Source organism: Sus scrofa, chromosome 15, assembly GCF_054392235.1.
Source record: "Sus scrofa isolate SSC_HxYL_T2T_F1_AM1 chromosome 15, Sscrofa_HxYL_maternal_Yorkshire_Landrace_v2.0, whole genome shotgun sequence".
Classification (NCBI taxonomy): Eukaryota; Metazoa; Chordata; class Mammalia; order Artiodactyla; family Suidae; genus Sus; species Sus scrofa.
In genome coordinates, this window is record NC_139397.1 from 59,876,809 (window position 1) to 59,897,491 (window position 20,683).

Genomic DNA, 20,683 nt, shown 5'->3' on the forward strand with positions numbered 1-20,683 from the left:
TATTTTTGTAAGAAAATTATGTTTAATGTGAAATATGTGATCACTTTAGCATGTTCGATCTTGTAAAGAACAAGAGTGTCTCCAAAATTGAAGACTTGACCTGATAAGATGTCCTGTATTGAGGAGAAGGGGACTGAGGGAAGACAAGGGAAGCTTTATCCTTTCATGGAATGAAAAAAAAAATTATCGCTCTAATGGTCAGCATTGATTTCAGTGTTATGTCAGTTATTTTTTTCTGTTCAATGCAAGCAAAATACGACTAATTTTTTTCAAAATCGTGATTGGCTCAACCAGAAAGTGGAAATGACAGAAGATAAAGACTTAAAAACAATGACTAGAAATTATTCAACCTGAACAATAGAGAGAAAATAGCTTGGGGAAAAAAAGGAACAAAGATTCAGGGACCTGTGGAACAGTAACAGCTGTTTGTGTCATTGGAGTCCCAGAAGGAGAGAAGAAAGAACAAGGAACTGAAAAAAAATTTTGAAGAAATAATGAATGAAAGATGTAAAACTGTCGACTCACAGAACTGAATGAAGCCCAAATCAAAGCAATCCATGCCAAGACATATCATAATCAAACATTTGAAAACTAAAGGCAAAGGAAAAAATCTAAAAGCAATCAGAGAAAAATGACGCATTTCCTATAGGAGAGTGCCTATTCAAACAATAGTGGATTACTCATCTGAAGCCATGGAGGTTGGCAGGAAGTGGCACAACATTATTCAAGTGTTAAAAAATAAAGGAATAAGCAATGCGAATTCTGTGTCTAGAGAAACTATCCTTCCAGAAGGAAGAAGGAATAAAAACATCTTCAGATGAATGAAAGCTAAGACAATGTGTCACTAGCAGACCTATCCCTAAAGAATGGTAAAAGGAAGTTCTCCAATGGAAAATGAAAACAGAAGGCTTGGAACTTCAGAAAGAAAAACAAAACAAAACAATGGATTGGGTAAAAGAATGGGTATTCATTTATTTATTTATTTAAAATGAGATAGAGTCAACTACTCATTTGAATAACACAGAACATCCTGATGTGTGTTCTGGAGACCAGGTGTTATGGGTATGTGGAGATTACTGACGCTCTCGGCCATTAGGAAGGCTCAGTGGGCTCTGGGGCACTGGGCATTTATCTCAGGCCACAAGCGTTTTTATCAATTTACCCTTATCTCTATAGAAATATTATTTTCTGTGTGTGCTATGCTTTTTATTTATGTATTTATTTATTTGCCTTTTCTAGGGCCGCTTTCCATGACATATGGAGGTTCCCAGGCTAGGGGTCTAATCAGAGCTGTAGCCACCAGCCTATGCCACAGCCACAGCAACGCCGGATCCTTAACCCACTGAGCGAGGCCAGGGATCGAACCCACAACCTCATGGTTCCTAGTCGGATTCGTTAAGCACTGTGCCACGACGGGAACTCCTGTGCTATGATTTTTAAAAAAGGAGCTGGGATGGGTTCCTGCTGTGGTACAGTGGGTTAAGGGTACAGCATTGTCTCCGTGGCAGCACAGGTTTGATCCCTGGGCCAGGGACTGAATCCCAGCGACCTGCTGCATAGGATCCCTGTCCTGGGAACTTCCACACACTGTGGGTGCAGCCAAAAAAAAAAAAAGGAAAGGAGCTAGGAGATTTAAATATTATTTAACAGAGCAACTGATTGATTATTCCGTAAAACAACCCATTTGAATTGTAGACTTGTATGGGTTGTAAGTTACATTTCATAGAATATAGCAATAGTCTATCTTATGTCAAGAGCCAAGAACATCCAAAACATTAAAGAGGAAAGAAGAAACTAAATATCAGAACTTTTATGAAGCTACAGTAATTAAGACAGTGTGGCATTGCCACAAAGATAAACTGATCGATGACACTGGCCCTGAAGGAGAATAAAGAACCCCCAAACAGACCTCACACATTTAATCTTTGACACATGATACAGGTGGCATAGCAGATCAGCTAGCAAATGAGGAAATTTTCAATAACACAACTAGAAAAAAATAGTTATTGATATAGAAAAAATAATTTTATATCTTTAACTCACTCTATGTACAAAAGTTAATTCCACATGGATCATTCTTACATGTCAAAAGCAAACATTAAAATGTTTAGCAGGAGTTCCCGTCATGGCGCAGTGGTTAACGAATCCGACTAGGAACCATGAGGTTGCGGGTTCGGTCCCTGCCCTTGCTCAGTGGGTTAACGATCCGGCGTTGCCATGAGCTGTGGTGTAGGTTGCAGACGTGGCTCGGATCCAGCGTTGCTGTGGCTCTGGCGTAGGCCGGTGGCTACAGCTCCGATTCGACCCCTAGCCTGGAAACTTCCATATGCTGCGGGAGCGGCCCAAGAAATAGCAAAAAAAAAAAAAAAAAAAAAAATGTTTAGCAGATCCTGCTATGTCGCACAGGGAACTATGTTCAGTCTCTTGGGATAGAACACAATGGGGGATGAGATGAGAAAAAGAGTGTATGTATATGTATGACTGGGTCACTTTGCTGTACAGCAGAAACTGGCACAACATTGTAAGCCAACTATACTTTAATAAAAACAAATACAAAAAAAAAGTTTAGCAGAAAATAGAGGTTAATGGGACACAAAGAGGCATTTAACCATAAAATAAGATTAAAATTTTTGACTATAGTAAAATTAAGAACTTTCATCAAATGGTGAAAAGACAAACTTTAAGATGGAAAAAAGATATTTGCAGCACATGAAACCTACAAAGATTAATATGTCAACACAGTTAAGGAGCTCTTATGAATTAATTAAAAAAAAAGCCAATAGAAAATTGGCAAAAGGCGTTAATGGAGATTTCACAGAAGAGGAAACATCTGGCCAATAAACATAAAAAATTGCTCAACCTCAGTAATTAGGAAAGTAAACAATGAGACATTTTGCGTCCACTGGCAAATACTAAAAGTCTGACAATGCCAAACATGGAGAGATTGTGGCTCAAATATGGAGAAAAAGAAAGCTATTTGTTATTTGGTCAGAGTTTAAGTTAGAACCACACCTTAGGAAAACAATTTGGATTACCACATGAAGTTGAACATTCTCATATTTCATGGCAGAAAAATTCCTGTACTATAAGCTGCAGAGAAACTCTTGCCCATGTGCACCAGAAGACCAAACAAACAAACAAACAAACAAACAAAACCCAAACTGAAAACTCCTCACATAGTACCATTCATAATAGCAAAAATCTGGAAATAAACCAAATGTTCATCTATAAGAAAATGGGCAGATTTGAAGTTCCTGTTGTGGCTCAGTGGTTAACAAATCCAACTAGGAACCATGAGGTTGTAGGTTTGATCCCTGGCCTCACTCAGTGGGTTAAGGATCCAGCGTTGCCCTGAGCTGTGGTGTAGGTCGCAGAGGCAGCTCAGATCTGGCATTGCTGTGGCTGTGGCATAGGCTGGCAGCTACAGCTCTGATTAGAGTCTTAGCCTGGGAACCTCCATACGCTGCGGGTGCAGCCCTAAAAAGACAAAAAGACCAAAAAAAAAAAAAAGAAAAAAAATGGGCAAATTAACAGGAGAATGGATAATAAGTTATACGCCTAAACCAAGCAATATGTTGTTTAGGCAATTGTATACATGCGATGAAAATTTTCTTTTCTTTTTACGGCCACACCTGTAGCATATGGAAGTTCCTGGGCTAGGACTCAAATCAGAGCTGCAGCTTCCAGCCTACACCACAGCCACAGCAATGTGGGATCTTAGCCACATCTGTGTCCTACATCACAGCTCCCGGCAACACCGGATCCTTAACCCACTGAGCAAGGGCAGGGATCAAACCCGCATCCTCACAGAGACAATGTTGGGTCCTTAACCCACTGAGCCACACTAGGAATTCCTAAAACATTTTTTTAAAGCACAGAATCATAAATATAAATTCAGGATACTACTGGTCACCCCTGGGCTGGAGGGTTTGAAGCAGGGAAAAGAAAAAATGTTAGTAGATGTCAGGGTCAGTTCTCATTGTGGGGTTGTGTGGTGGGTTTGCAGGTGGTCATAAATTTTATTCTCATACATTCAACATATTTACATAGAAGCACAGTCAAGGATGACCTACAAACCAAGATGGGCCGTGAACCAGGGATTATGATTAATCCATTTTGTGTACTTTGTCATTTTAAAAACAGAAAAGTAAAACAGCAAGAAAAGAATTTCTAACAAATGGAATGTGGGGCTTCTTTTCCTGTTCATCTTCTACAATTCTTTGTTGCCTCTTCAGCAATCTTTATTTTAAATTGACTCCTCATAAGATTTCTTACTTCTGGTTCTTCAGACTTCTTTTCCAATCTATTCTTAAATGTATAGTGTTCACTATTTGTTAGTATCCAGGTGAGAAAATTCAGAATATGTTCTTTTAAAGTTTCAGTTCCTGGAGTTCCCATGTGGCTCCATGGGCTAAGAACCTGACACAGTGTCTGTGAGGATGCAGGATCAATATCTGGCCTTGCTCAGTGGGTTAAGGATCTGACATTGCCACAAGCTGCAGTGTAGGTCACTGATGAGTCTCAGATCCAGCGTTACCATGGCTGTGGTGTAGACCCCAGCTGCAGCTCCAGTTCGACTGTAGCCAGGGAACTTCCATTTGCTGCAGGTGCAGCCTTAAAAAAAGAAACAAGAAAAAAAGAAAGGTTCAGTTTCTGCAACATGTTCCAAGTATTGTCTCATGTGTAAACTATTATTTCCTTTCCAATTGTAACTGTCATCTGGAAACACAGTGGCACTATACTTACTCTACAAGTGTTTAGGTGGATTTTTAATGTAACCTTGTTAAGATTAAGTGCTAGTTTCTAACAATACAGATTCATCAATGGCCTAGTACAGTAATCTATCAGTTGCTAGTTATCTCTGCATTCTTCCATTGAGTTGGAAAGGGAAGGTACAACTCTGAAATTAGACTAGTTGTGTTACCCATGACATTTGGGGAGCTTTTTTTTTCAGCCTTTTGCCTGAAAGGCTATCACACACAGCGTCTCAAGTGGAAAGGACCTCTTCTGTGGAATTTTCCCTTTGTGCCTTGTGGTGTATGAGAGCAGATCCTGCATTTAGAAGCATTTATTTAAGTATTTTGTATATCTGTGGAAAATTAAAGGACTTGTATTTTTAGTTCCTGAAGATAAGATCACAGTGACAATAAAGAAGCCAAGACATGGTACCCAGAGAGGGTGAGCCTTAGTCTTTAAGAGTGAATCCCTTTTTGAGAATTATTTGCCTTTTAATCATGGCTTTTTCTTTTTTTGCTTTTTAGGGCTGCACCCTGGGCATGTGGAGGTTCCCAGGCTACGGGTCAAGTTGGAGCTGTAGCTGCTGGCCTGCACCACAGTCACAGCAATGCAGGATCCGAGCCGCATCTGTGGCCTATGCCACAGCTCATGGCAATGCTGGATCCTTGGCCCACTGAGCGAGGCCAGGGATCGAACCTTTGTCCTCATGGATGCTTGTCAGATCTGTTAACTGCTGAGCCATGACAGGAACTCCTAATCATGGATTTTTAAAAGAACTCTTTATTTGTTCTTAATATGGGACTGTTGTCAAATATATGTTTCATGAAAAAAATAAATAAATAAAGTGTAAAAAAAAAAAAAAAAGAGTGAATCCCCTTTCTTCTCTGCCATGACTCATGAACCAGAGAATTTAGATGGAGCATTGTGGCTCCCTACATCCTGGTGTGTGATTGCTGTCGTGTGCCACTGATACTTGTGATGGGCACTAGACCTGCCTTCCTGTTGACCACAGGCAGGTTGAACAAAAATGTCTCTCTGGAGATTTTCTTGATTCTTTCAATTATATCAGGATGAACTTAGAGTTCAGGAAGATTATTGAACAACATAGAACATAGTTTAAATTTTCCTCTGTGGTGGATCTAGGTTAGAGGAACAGGTCTATCCTTTGTCTGGGTAGGCTCAGTCACCCTTGGGAAAACATCATGATGCCACTGCTGGTGGTGGAGAGTGGGTTGCTAACCCCTGTGTCTGGGGAGAAAAAGAGACATTAATAGTAAAGAGTTATGAAATGAGTGGGACTGACATCTCCTTATTGTGGGAGGTAGGAGTTTAAGATATAAAAATGTAGGACTTGACGGCCACGTTAGTTATGGGGCTTGATAAAACCCCTCCAGTGAGCTTTAAGCAATGTGAAAACTGATAAACACAAATGTGTTATTTCATAGTTATCCTGATCAATTGGTAGCACTGTCTTACTTATGAATGAAATGTCACAACTCAAGTGTATTGTTATCATCCAATGCAACACCACTCAATTCATGTCTATTCTGCCAGGATTGCCCAGAAGACCCAACGTCCTACAAATTAATATTTCAGGAGTTCCCGTCGTGGCGCAGTGGTTAACGAATCCGACTAGGAACCATGAGGTTGTGGGTTCGGTCCCTGCCCTTGCTCAGTGGGTTAACGATCTGGCGTTGCCGTGAGCTGTGGTGTAGGTTGCAGACGTGGCTCGGATCCCATGTTGCTGTGGCTCTGGCCTAGGCCGGTGGCTACAGCTCCGATTCGACCCCTAGCCTGGGAACCTCCATATGCCGCGGGAGCGGCCCAAGAAATAGCAAAAAGACAAAAAAAAAAAAAAAAATTAATATTTCACATGGGGAGAGTGCCTGTTTTTTTTTAAGCTATAGATTTCATATTCATAAGAGCTATGGTCAGATATCATGGCAAGTTTACTTTTCAAAATGAAACTTTGTTATTTTACTCTTCCTGTTGGGTAGTGGAGGTATTGTTGGTGAAATAGGGCTTTGCAAGCTGTTTATGCCATCTTGTAAAAAGCCAACTCACTCTTAATGGACAAAGTGTTGCACAAGTTGGATTAAATTCTTTAAAAGTTTCTGGTGATTATTTGTAAATAAGCTACTTCTACCCATCCTAAAAATGTACCAGAAAAATTTTTATAAGGATAACATTTTTTAACTAGAGCTTATATTTATTAGAGTAACATTTCATTTGAATAGATTGTCTGAATAGTTACAAAAATCCTTCCAGGAGAAGAATGAACTACCTTCTTTATCTTTAAGGTTTTCTCTTACTGCAAGCTTGAAAAATAGGGCAGTTGTGACAGTCCTGTTGAGCTCCACTGAAAAAATTGTGGAGCATGTTACTCATATCTGATTATTCTTGGAATCCCTTCTTTGTTCCTGTGTGTCAGGTCATGAGTTAAATTACTGGGAAATGGAAATAATTTTTCGGCAATACTGAATGGCCCTTGAGGGAGTACCAAAGATAATTTGGGTACAAAGTCACCCTGACAGTTTCCTAAGTATTTTCCACCCTGAATTTAGGGTTGTCAGAGAAGACCGGTTATTTTTTAAAATCCAGGGTCCAACCTGAGAATGAGGAATAGCAATGATTTGTGTTAGAGATTTACAAGGTAACACTCATAGAAGGCAGAGGTGGAAGAATCCCATGGATGTCCCAGCTCTTGCCAAATGAGGCTCCTTAGGGTTTTATAACCATCATTAGCCATGAATTACCCCCAAAGTATAGCCAGTGCCATCAAAAACATTATCAGGTTTGGTTTTGTTTTTAAGAGGGAACACTATCTACTTGAGAAAGAAGAAGTTCTGCTGCTTGGGTGCCCTTGCTGATCAGGTGGGGGTGGACTGCGGTATTTTTTGTGATGTTGGCTTGAGTAGGGTGGTTATTGTCTAAAAGTTTTCTGTCTTCTTAGACTGCCCCTTTCTTTAGAAGGTTTTTGGGGTTGGTTGGTTGGTTGTTTTTTAGTTTGCATCCATTGGTCTTTCTGGGTTGCCAACTTCTCTGTTATTTAATCCAGGATGTATGAGACAATAAGAAAACCCAGGGAACTCACTGCCGCATCATTCCCTGGTCTTCCTGCTCCTATTCCCTTTCAGAGTTTTCTTTTCTTTGTTTTATAAGGTCCAGTCTTTCTAGCAGGAGGAATAGAGAGTGTGCATTGATGCTGTCTTGGTCTCTGTAGTATTTTAAATCAACTAAATAGAAATTCCTTTGGAATGAGACATGTAGCATACATTTTCAGAGGTCTCTAGGGACACACAGAGTGATCTTCATCAGAGTTTTCTCCAGCGGAAACCCTATACCTGGGTTATTTTTTAAAAATCAACTTTATTTGGTTTAATATTCATACAGCAATGGATATTTTGCATACATTTGAATGCACCCATTTTAAGATTGCAGCTTGATGCGTTTTGACAAATATATACACCTGTGTAGCCATCACTGCCATCACCATATCAAATATTTCCACTACCCCCTAAAATCTTCCTTGTGCCCCTTTGCAGTTGCTAGAGTCCTAATTCCTGCCATAGGCAAGTACTAATATGATCTCTCTCACTGAGAGCTTAGTTTTTGCCTGTTCTCATCTCTTATTTAAATGGAATCATATACTGTGTACTCTTGTCTGGCTTCTTCCACTCAGCAAGATGCTTCTAAGATTCATCCATGTTATGTGTATAGGGAGTTTGTCAGTTTTTATTGGTGATGACTCTGCCTCATTGTACGACTATACCTCAATTTGTGTGTCCCTTCACCTCTTGATGGACATTTCTGCTGTTCCCATTTTGGGTCATTATGAATGAAGATGCTATGAATATTCTTATACAAGTCTTTTGGTGGACATGTATTTCTTTTTCTCTTGAATAAACACCTAGGAGTGGAACAAGTGGCTCATACAGTAAGTGTGTATTTAACTTCATAGGAAACTGTCAAACTGATTTCACAAGTGGCTGTGCAACTTTGCATTACCAACAGCGGTGCATGAGAATCTGATTACTTCACATCCTTGAGCTCTGGGCCTGGTCCCTACAGCCAACACTGGTGAGGATCCTTCTAAAGCCAGTGCGGTTTGGGTGCTAGGCTCAGCCAATGGCATTTCTTACTAAAACAAGTCCATGCCCCCACCATCTCAGCTCTTTAAATTCCCTTCCCTGGAGGGCTGGGTCAGATCCCTCGCACAGAGCCAGAACTGCTCTTTCCACTTGATTTTTGAAGTCTGAATTTTGACCCCAATAAGTCTGTCTCAAGCCTAACCCTACATTTTTTCAGCACGGAGGATCCTTTCTTTAAGAGAAAACTAACACTGTGGCATTAAGAAGCTTAGTCTTGAAGAGAAGTAAAACTCATTTGGAGGGATGAGGGTAGTAGAGACCAGTGGACCAATCAGGTTTCATAATATGGGTAGGAAATAAGGAACAAGATAATTTTGTAGTTGTTTTAATCCTAATAGATCTTGACAGATTTGCAGGAGTTGTCTTGTGGTGCAGTAGGTTAAGGATCCAGCTTTGTCACTGTAGCAGCTTGCGTCGCTGCTGTGGTGCAGGGTCATTCCCTGGCCTGGGAACTTCCACTTACTGTGAGGTGCTTCAAAATGTGGTTTGTGGAGTTCCCATCATGGCTCAGTGGTTAACGAATCCGACTAAGAACCATGAGGTTGCGGTTCGATCCCTGACCTTGCTCAGTGGGTTAACGATCCGGCGTTGCCGTGAGCTGTGGTGTAGGTTGCAGATGCAGCTCGGATCCCAAGTTGCTGTGGCTCTGGTGTAGGCCAGCAGCTACAGCTCCGATTCGACCCCTAGCCTGGGAACCTCCATATGCCGCAGGAGCGGCCCAAGAAATGGCAAAAAGACCAAAAAAAAAAAAAAAAAAAAAGTGGTTTGTCTGGTGGAGCCTATTAATATTAATACAAAATTATTTTGCATGCATATGAGAAGAAAGGCTTTATGTAAAAGAAATATCCCTCAATTCATTCCATTATTTCAATTTCAATTAATTTGAAAATAACTTTCACCATCTCTTTCTCTTTATATTGGTAGTCATCAGGAAATCCAATTTTATTTGGAAAATGCCTCAACCCACCCCACACTGGCTAGCATTTTTTCCATTTTCTGGTCGTTACCTGCTAAGAATCCTACTCAATTGATACCTCTCTCCTCTGACAGCCAGGGCCACCCAGTCTGTGGACATTTTGGTTCATCACTGCAAGAGGCTCAGAGCAAGGGGCCAGATGGGTTTGGCTCTGTCTGTGTCTTAGTTTCCCCGTATTTAGATTGAGAGTGTTTTAAAAGTAGATCTCAGACTACAGGACCGAGATTCCTATGGATGTTCCTTAAGATATCTGCAGAACAGAATGAAAAGTGTCTGAGATGGTCAGAAATGCTTTCTCCAGGACAAAACATTTCCCAGAAAGACGATATTCTTTCAGGGTGTGGTATCTGGCATTTTTTTGCTCTGATTCTGTTGACTGTGTAAATTTAGCAAGAAGAAAAATCACCTGGTGAATTTCCAAGCAAATCAAGGCTGATTCACAAGGTATTTACCATGTGTTCCTCACCCCACGGGAAAGCTCTGTCCTCAGGCCTCGCCTGGAGCTGGGTGTGACCAAGCAGGTACAATCTGTAGAATTCCCAGATGCCACTCCCAACCCCCCCCACCCCCACCCAATTCCTGCCCATTGGTGCCCAAGCTCTGTAAGAGTCCCTCCCTTTGAGTATGGGAAAGACCTGAGACTATGATGGGATTTCACTCCTATCATAGGTTAGGTTATGTGGCAGAAGTGAAGGGATTTTGTAGATGTAATAAAGGTCTCTAATTGATTGACTTTGAAGTCATCAAAAGGGAGATGTTCCTGGCTGAGCCTCACCTGACAAGGGAACACCTCAAAAGAGGGGCCTGGGCCTTCTCCAGAGGGCAGAGGTATTTTTTTTTTAGTAAGAGATTCTCTTTTTGGAGTTCCCATCGTGGCACAGCAGAAACGAATCCGACTAGGAATCATGAGGTTGCAGGTTCGATGCCTGGCCTCGCTCAGTGGGTTAAGGATCAGGAGTTGCTGTGAGCTGTGGTATAGGTCTCAGAAGCAGCTTGGATCCTGTGTTGCTGTGGTTGTGGTGTAGGCCGGCAGGCATAGCTCCAGTTTGACCCTCAGCCTGGGAACCTCCATATGCCTTGGGTGCGGCCCTAAAAAGCAAACAAAAAAAAAAGAGAGAGAGAGTGAGAGAGAGACAGAGATCTCTTGCTGGTCTAGAAACAAATAGCACACCATGAACCTTTGGAAAGGGCCTCTATGGCAAGGACCATGGCAGGGGGTGCTTGCAGTTGCTGGGTTTTGCCTGGTTGACAGTTAGCAAGAAAACAGCTATAAGGAACTGAGATCTACTGGTAACTTTAAAGAGCTTGGAAATGGTTTTGTCCCGAGTCAGACCTCCAGATAAGAACACAGTCCAGTTGGCACCTTGATTTTAGCCTTGTTGGACCCTGAGTAGAGGACCTAGCTGTGCCTGGACTCCAGACCACAGAAACTACGAGAATAAGCATGTGCTGTGTTAAGGTACTGGATATGTGGTAAATGGTTATGCATCAGTAGAAAATAAATGCTGCAGAGATTGATTGACACTCACATCCCCAGCTTTCTGCTGTAGCTGCTTGCGCCTTAAATTCACAGCACTGGCACAGCGCCTGGTACGTACTAGGCCGGTGAATCCAACTTATCATGAGCTCTAAGAATCTGAGAGATGCCGTGGAGTATCCCTTAGAAAATAAGTGAGCCTTGATGTAGGACACAAACTGATTGCTTATAAAGTCCTAAGCTATGTGCTTTATATGCATCCTCTAGAATCTTCCCAACCATACTGCAGGGATGGTGCTATGGTTATATTATTTTTTTACTAAGAAAACTGAGGTTCACAGAGGTTAACTAAAGTGTCCAATGTCATGTAGTTAATGAGCAGAGACTTCAAGCTTCGTGGCCGGATCTTGCAGACCCCAAAGCCAGTGAACTTTCACTTTCACAGTGTAGCTTCCTGTGTCTCATCTCCACTTGGTTTTTGAGTTCCTAAGAGCCACAGTATCATTTGGCTTCCCAAGGGCCCCACTTGGTGGCAAACTTGCACGGTTACTCATTCCTTGGAGCTCAGACTCTCCTTGTTGGTCTTGCTCATGTATGTTGGCTGCCACCCACATACCCCACTATGGACAGATGCGCCTAACTCTCTTCCCTCAGTTATCACAGCTTGCTGCCCCCTTGCTTTCTGCATCCTAAAGTAACAGGTGGATGAACGAAGAATAGAGTTGGATAGAAAATCAAAAAGGAAAGTCAGAAAGAAAATTATGGTGTTTAAACATATTGCCAAGAGTCTTCGAAATTTAATTAAGAAAGCTAGTGTTTCATCACAGGGTGGGGATCTGTCCATTTTCAATCAAACTTGACTCCCCAAACTCTGTAGCATTCCAGCTCTATCCTCAGACTTGTTTACCCCCCTTTAAGGTGGCTTCTTTAAATGATGCAATAAAGGATAGTTGTTGGCCATCCTGAGGGCAGGTTCTGGAAGAATGAGCCTCTGCCATTTGTTCAGATTGTGTATAAGGATCTGAGATCTTGTATTCGTCTGTTCTTTCCTCCAGCTACTCCCCTCTTGAAAATAGATCCTTTCTGATCTTCTATCACTTTGACCAACTCTCTGTACACATGCCTCTTTAGTACCTCACAAAGACAGAGCTCTAAGAATCAGGTGTAAAGTAGACATGCTCTCCTCTAGATGCTAGTGCATGCTCTGGCTTGTGTTTTTAATTTGGTATCCGAAGTGAGTAGTTGAGTGACCGTAGAAAGAATAAAGACTTGGAAGGCAGAAATACCTGGCTTCATATTCAGGCCCCACCCACCTCAAGTTGTGTGACCTGAGGCAAGTTGTTTAACCTCTGAGCTTCCAATTCACAAAATTTCAACGTCAGTCACAAAATTGGGGTGATAATACGACTTCATAAAATTCTCTTGAGAATTAAGGAAGACGATGTTTGTAAAGTGCTTGGTGGAGAGAAATTGCATCAGACTATTATAAGCACATCTGGCAAAACTGCATCCTCACTTCCTTTCACTCATCACCTCCTCCTACTCCCACACTGTTGATGTGGCTGTTAGACACAAGGCCTTCGTGGCCCCAAGGAGAACTGTCACATTAAATTCTTGCATTTTGATGTTTAACAGCTGAAGGCCAGAGATGACCCAGAAAGAGAAGGCTGACTGCCTCTCCCCTCCTTGCTCTCCCCCCACTAGGTGAAACCCCCCTGAGCAGGGAGAAGGGAGTTGAGCTGGGGAGGAAAGAGCTGGGATGAGCCTTTGCTTTAGTCCTCAGAGAATGAGCACTGCTCTCCAGCTCCTTAGATTTGGGGTTCTGCAAATGGCACCTTATTTCCTGCTTGGAGCCTTAAAGGAGAAGGTTGCACTCTGCCCTCCCCATCATAGAAGGTGTAGAAAGGCTTAAGCAGTAGGTGGCCTGGGGGTCGCCTGCTTATCCTGACAGAGCTCAGGAAACAGTTCTGGGGTCTGAGATGCAGTTGACTTTGAGGGATGAAGGGCAGCCACCCTAAAATACACCTCTTTGGCATAGGGTTGAGAAATTGCAGACACAGGAGAAGCTCTGAAAACGAAGCAGAAGTCACTCTTTGGCAAGAGAAATGTACCTTTATAAAGGAATTCTCTGCTTGTAATGTTGCCTCCCTCTCTGTACCTAGAAAGGAAAGATAATCCTTAATCATAAGAGACCTATCAATGGAGGGGGCACTGACAATTCTGTGTAACAAACCGTACCCTTCTCTACCTGGCTTTTCCTGGTAACCACCCCTGTAGCCAGCCTCCCCTCATTTTTTCTGGCCACACCCGTGGCAGTGGAAATTCCCAGGCCAGGGATAGAACCTGTGCCACAGAAGCAATCTGTGCCACCACAGTGACAATACCAAACCCTTAACCTGTTAAACCACAAGGGAACTCACCCCCTCACTTTTCTTTTGTCTTTAGCTGAAAAGCTTATTTAAGCCAGTGGTTTAGGTCATGTTGAAGAGTTACTCAGTTTTCCTGGGTATCTCCCGTGTACACATGGGAGGTATACATGCGTCTGTCTTTTGTGAATCTGTCTTTTATTATAGGGGCCTCAGTCAAGAACTCAGAAGGGTAAAGGGAAAATTACTTTTCCTCCTCGGCATGGGGCCTCCTGACTGGGATGAGAGGATATGGAGTAAACCTAAGAGCAGAAACCCCAGGGGAACACAGATAACTTGATGGGGCCAGAGTGGGGAGGGGAGGAGGACAGCCCAACGGAATGACGTTCACCTCCACAGGACCCACAGGGCACCTGTGACAATGGAAAACCAGACTCTTCCAGCCTCCTGCTCCCTCTGTGACATGGTGCTTCACAAACTCCCAGGCAAGGAGCGAGCCCAGATTGTCTGAGTTAACTCAGAATTGACTGGGTTTGCCCTAAACTGATGAGTTTTCCACTACCAAGCAGAATGGAGGAACTTGACTTATTAGCAGAGTGATAGTTTATACATTAGAACCCCCTAAATGACTGAGATGATGATCATGTGGTTTTGTCTTTCCTTTTGTTAATGTGGTGTATTACACTGATTGATTTGCAAATATGGACCCATCCTTGTGACCCTGGAATAAATTCAACTTGATCATGAAGGAAAAAAAAAAAGAACCCCCTAAACAGAGGTCATCCCAGTGGTGGCCCCACCCACATCACGAATCTAAACACAGAGCAGCCTGCGTTTACCAAAAACACCTGTCAGGGAAACCCGACATCTACCACTCACCATCCTCCAACTCAGCTTTGACTGGTTTACCTTACCCTAGAAAATAGGACCTGCTAATTTTATCAGGAAACCCTTAACCTTCTACCCCAAATTCTCATGCCACTCCTACTGGAAGGGTGAAATTATTGCCCTATTTTAGAGAAAGAGAAACTGGAGTTCAGACTGGGGAAGAGGCAGCTAGTTAGCAGATTCCAGAGCTGGTACTTCCCAAACTACAGGAAGCCCACAGAGGATGTGTACACGTGGGAGGTGAAGCGGGGAGGGGGAATTCTGAGTCGAAATGAAATATTGTCTTTAGTGAAAAACATTTCTTAGTCATAGTTTACCTGTCTGTTTCAACATACTGAAAAATGGGTTGCCCAACAAACATCACACTTCAAAGATAGTCAGCTCAGAATTTCCCAGACTTAACTTGATGCAATTTGAAATTATGCTCCTCTCCAACCAAGCAAGTTGATATCAATGCAGTGGTTTGAAAGGACTTTTACATCAAGGCTGGAGCACAAAGTAGATCCCTGAAGGCTCACAGATAAACTTTCACAATAAGCTTCTTCCATTGATGACTTGATGACATTTGAGAAAAATTTGAAGAGAACCTGGAGCAAATTATTTAATATTTTTTAGTGGTTAACTTTAAAGATGTGATGTATTATAGTGGTTCTGAGTCTGGCCTTTCTTTTTCATGTTCTCATTGGATAAACAAAACCACTATTTTATTTTTTTTTAATTTATTTTTTAATTTTTTGGGTCTTTTTGCCATTTCTTGGGCCACTCCTGAGACATATGGAGGTTCCCAGGCTAGGGGTCGAATCGGAACTGTAGCTACCAGCCTATGCCAGAGCCACAGCAACACAGAATCCAAGCCTCATCTGCAGCCTACACCACAGCTCATGGCAACGCCAGATCCTTAACCCGTGAGCAAGGCCAGGGATGGAACCCACAACCTCATGGTTCCTAGTTGGATTCATTAACCGCTGAGCCACAATGGGAACTCCCAAACCACTATTTTAGTTCAACTATTTCAGCCTTTACATTTCACTCTATGCTTGAGGGCATATGAAGGTATGAGGAGAGAAGAGGGAAAAAGCAGGTTCTAGGAGTTCCCTTGTGGCTCAGCGGGTTAAGGCTCCAGCATTGTCACTGCTGTGCCTTGGGTTGCTGCTGTGGTGCAGGTTCAATCTCTGGCTCAGGAACTTCTGCATTCCATGGATGTGGCCGAAAAGAAAAAAAAAAGTCAGTTTCTAATTTTGTACAATTTTGTACTTATATGAGAAATTCAAATAAAATATAAATGATATTTGATTGCTTTGACCATCAGAAAGATATACCTAAAAAGTTCATATTAAATTTCTCACATTAAAGAAATAGAATATGTATATATGTATATATAAATACTGGGTCACTTTGCTGTACAGCAGAAATTGGCTGAACATTGTAAATCAACTATAATAGAAAAAAATAAATTTATTTTATTTTTTTTTTGTCTTTCTGCTATTTCTTGGGCCGCTCCCGCGGCATATGGTGGTTCCCAGCTAGGGGTCTAATCAGAGCTGTAGCCACCGGCCTACGCCAGAACCACAGCAACTTGGGATCCGAGCCGCGTCTGCAACCTACACCACAGCTCATGGCAACGCCGGATCGTCAACCCACTGAGCAAGCGCAGGGACCGAACCCGCAACCTCATGTTTCCCAGTCCGGACTCATTAACCACTGTGCCACGACGGGAACTCCAAAAACAAAAATCTTAAAAAAAATTTTTCCACGTTGAAGATTTTTTGAAAAAATTTTAGAAGGTACCAAGTTGATCAGTACGGATAAAGTACCCAAGTAAAACGGAAAGATGGAATCGGTACTTAATGGACAGATTTGTAATATTTGAATCATTTAATTTTGTATCAGGGTGGGTGGGGTCAAGGGAATGAGGATAAATCAGATCAGAGATGATACACACAAGCCAGGCAAATCTGCTTTGTCACTTTAGGGTCTCAAGCTCATCTCAGGGGACAGAGAGCCATAAGGGCTGAGGGGGAGCAGGAGACAGGGAGGGCAGGGTGAGATTGTGTTGGTGCAGAATAAGATTTTGGTACACAGACTGCCTCCATCACTTACCCTAGCAGCAGTTCAACTCATTCTCACAGATTTACAAATAATTGAAACTCTCAACAGGCACCACTTGCAAATTTTATTTCTCAATATTTTCCTTCTGAATTTGCATCAACAGCAGTGGTTCTGGAGGCAGATGTTCAATAGAGACAGCAGCATTGGCTGGAAAGAAGCAAATACTCCTACCTGGTGCGTTTGACTACATTATGTTCCAGTTAAAAACTGGAAACCAAAAATAAATGTTTTAAGGTTCTGAGCAGAATTGTCAGTTATTTGTCTAAGCTTTAAAAATGAGCATGGACCTTGGAAAACTTGAAGATCTAAAAATAAATACTATAACTTAACAGTAGGATCTGGAAATATCATTTTATCTTATTTTATTTTATTTAATTTTTGGCCACCGCCATGGCATGTGGAAGCTCCACTGGCCAGGGATTGAACTGGAGGCATCTATGCCATTTCCAGTCATTGCTGCTTCTCACTGTCCAAGAGTCATCAGGGAAGGAAATTTTTAAGAGTATAAATTTATTTCAAGGGGCAAGTGAAATTTTATTTTAATGGACTGGAGCAGTACTTCCCAAATGCTAGACTGAGGACTCAGAATCTGGTACTGATTCTATGATCATTTTTCCCTATAGCAGCTGGGTGTCCTAAATCCAAGTCAATCCTGACACATCTACTCAGCGATAGGGTCAGATTCCACAGGTTAAGGGCTCAGTCCCACAAGACTGCCGCCACCCCAGGTCAACTGACAGTCCAGATTGTCATCTGTGCTTCTGACCAACTGGCTATAAATCAGAGGTTCAAACAATCCCCTTCTTGGGTCCAATTAATTTGATAGGGCTGCTCAGAGAACTTACAGAAGCATTTTACTTACTAGATTATTATAAAAGGTTTATTATAAAAGGATATGACTCAGCAACAGCCAGATGGAAGAGATGCACAGGGCAAGATATGGGGAGAGGGCAGGGAGCTTCCATGCTATCTGGCTACCAATCCCTCTACATCGCCACATGTTCACCAGTCTGGAAATTCTTCAAACCCAGGTTTTTGTTTGTTTGACAAAAGCTTCATTACACAGGGATGATCAATTAAGTCACTGGCCAGAGGTGACTGAACTCAATCTCCAACCTCTCGCCCCTCCCCTAGAGGCCAGAGATGGGGATGAAAATTTCAACCCTCAAATCCCCTGGTTGGTTCTCCAGGCAAACAGGTCTCATCCTTGTTACCTATGGGCTTTCCAAAAGTCACCTCCTTGACATACAAAAGACATCTTTATCTCTTTCGTCATTTAGGAAATTTCGAGAGTTTTAGGAGGTCTGTGCCAGGATCAGGGAAGAAGACCTAATATGTATTTATCATAAATCACAATATCACAAAGGCCATTCCAACCTGCAGCAGGTTTGATTTTGGCAAACTGAGAAAAGTAAAGATAATAGTGTGGGGGTATGTCTGTAATGAGTACATCACTTTCCCTTAAGAAGTATTATGCTTTAACTTGAGATTTATGTCCCTCCTTATTTGGCGGTTGAGGAGGAAAATAAAGAGGTGGGAATTAAATTATCCTTTCTTTTATGAATAAATGTGATCACAAGTGGTAGTTTTTCTTTTACAGTGTTCTTATTTGGCAAAAACAAAAGATGGATTTTTAAAAAAAATTTCCTAAAATGAAAGGGTTATAAACTTAACTGAAGTTTATCATTTTATTACTATACTTCCACATACGGGATCTCATTTCAGTCAATCAATGACCACATGGAGGAGGACACAGCCAACATGCTCAACCTCAGTTCCAAGAACTAATTCTCAAAACAGTCTTTCATTCTGCTTCATTCTTCTATTGAGTCAATCACATCCTTTTCATGATCAAATTTGCCCCACCTCCGATCCATTCTCTGACTACAATCTGCCATCATTTTAGTCTTACTGTCTCACTACTTGCACAACAAAGGATCTTCAAATTCATCAGGACCATCAGGCTGGGAGGGACCATAAATCACTTTATTCCCTAAAGTTATCTCCCTTCTGTGTCCTTTCCCTCTCTATCCAGTTTAGCTTCTGTGGTTCATCAATTCAGTAACCCATTTTGCAGTCTCCTGAAATCCATGGCTCCTCTTTTTTCAAATGTGGGCAAAAGCCCCAAAGTTGAAGTCAACACATGTCAATACCCAAGCAGCCAAATGTCCCTAGATAAAAATCACACAACAGGGCAGGCTGGTACCACCGTAATGCATAACCTCTAGCTTCAGCTGGATCTTAAACACTGCCCAGAGATCTCACTCAACTTCTCTGGTCATCTTACTCCCCAACTTACAATGGTTGTTCATATCTTCTTTACTCTTCTAACCCTTTGAGCAGTTAACTTTGAGCAGAGTCTTTGTCTTCTATTTCTTCAAAAAAAGAGGAGGTATCATATAAGAGAACTTCCTGCCACTAAAACTTACAAGCCTAGCTTTATTCACACCCAGCTTCTCATATTTCCTCCTATAAAATAGCTTTTTTTTTAAATGCCTCTTTTCTCCCCATAATTATGTTCAGGTTTATCCCCCTCTCATTTCTTAGGAAGCCTAGATTATCGGTTGACTTTTCTCTCAGTATTTTTAATCTTTCTCCTGACGGGACTCTTGCCATCAGCACTTAAACATGCTCATGTCTCTTGCGCACACATATCAGCTCACTTTCCCCTCTAGCTACTTCTTTCCCTCTCCCTTGTCCTTTGAAGCCGATTTCTCATTTTCTATACTTTATTTATTTATTTATTTATTTTGTCTTTTTGTATTTTTCTAGGGCTGCACCCGTGGCATATGGAGGTTCCCAGGCTAGGGGTCTAATCAGAGCTGTAGCCGCCGGCCTACGCCACAGCCACAGCAATTCGGGATCAGAGCCTCGTCTATGACCTACACCACAGCTCAGGGCAACACTGGATCCTTAACCCACTGAGCAAGGGCAGGGACCGAACCCGCAACTTCATGGTTCCTGGTTGGATTCGTTAACCACTGCGCCACGACGGGAACTCCTATACTTTATTTTTCATTAATTTTTAAATTATAGTTGATTTACAATGTTCTGCCAATTTCTGCTGTACAGCAAAGTGACCCAGTCATACATATATGTGTACATATATATACACCGACACGTACATATACATACTTCTCTTTCTCACATCATCCTCCATCAAGTTCCATCACAGGTGACTAGATATAGTTCCCTGTGCTATACAGCAGGATCCCATTGCTTCTCCACTCCAAAAGCGAGGTTCAAGTTTTCTATACTTTTAATTTCCATTTCCTCACTTGACACTCATATATCAGTCTTCTCTAAGCAGGCTTCTGCCTCAATATTTGCACAGAATCCCCTCTGTTACGATCACTTATAACCTTCTGTCATAAGCCCACTGCCTACCTCAAATTTTCTGTTTCTCTGAATTTTCAGTAGTTTGTCCTAGCTGGCCAATTCCTGGGGAGGCAGTTTCTTCCCTTGGCTTTCTCACCCTACTCTCCCCTGCCCTTTTGTCTCCTTTCCTAGGTCCCCAGATGTTAGAGCCTCTTCCCTTTGCATGCATTCATCTCCCTGGGTGGGATTTCCAGCTGTCACACCCTCAAGGCCCTGCACTGCTCCATCTCCCCTCTGCATCTCACCTGCTTTCCTTCTGCTGACTTTCCTCCACAATGGCCTCAATAGTCCTTAAACCTGATGGGCAAAAGTGAGTCTTTGAAAATATTTCAGTAACTTCAACAAAGTAGCTCTCAGCGCATTGGCCAAATATGCTTCCCTCTTGGGAAAGAGTATAGGAGGCTATTAGGTACCTGAGCTGACATTTAAGTCACCTAAAACCAAAGCATAAGGAGTAGATCAGACAGTGGCCTCTTTTAGCTCAAACATGTTACTTAATAGCTTTTGCACCAACTTTAAATTTGGCAAAAACATTTTCTTGAAAGGGAGATGCTAGCTTTTTCTGAACATCCCTAAACATGTCAGTTCCTCAGTTCTTTTC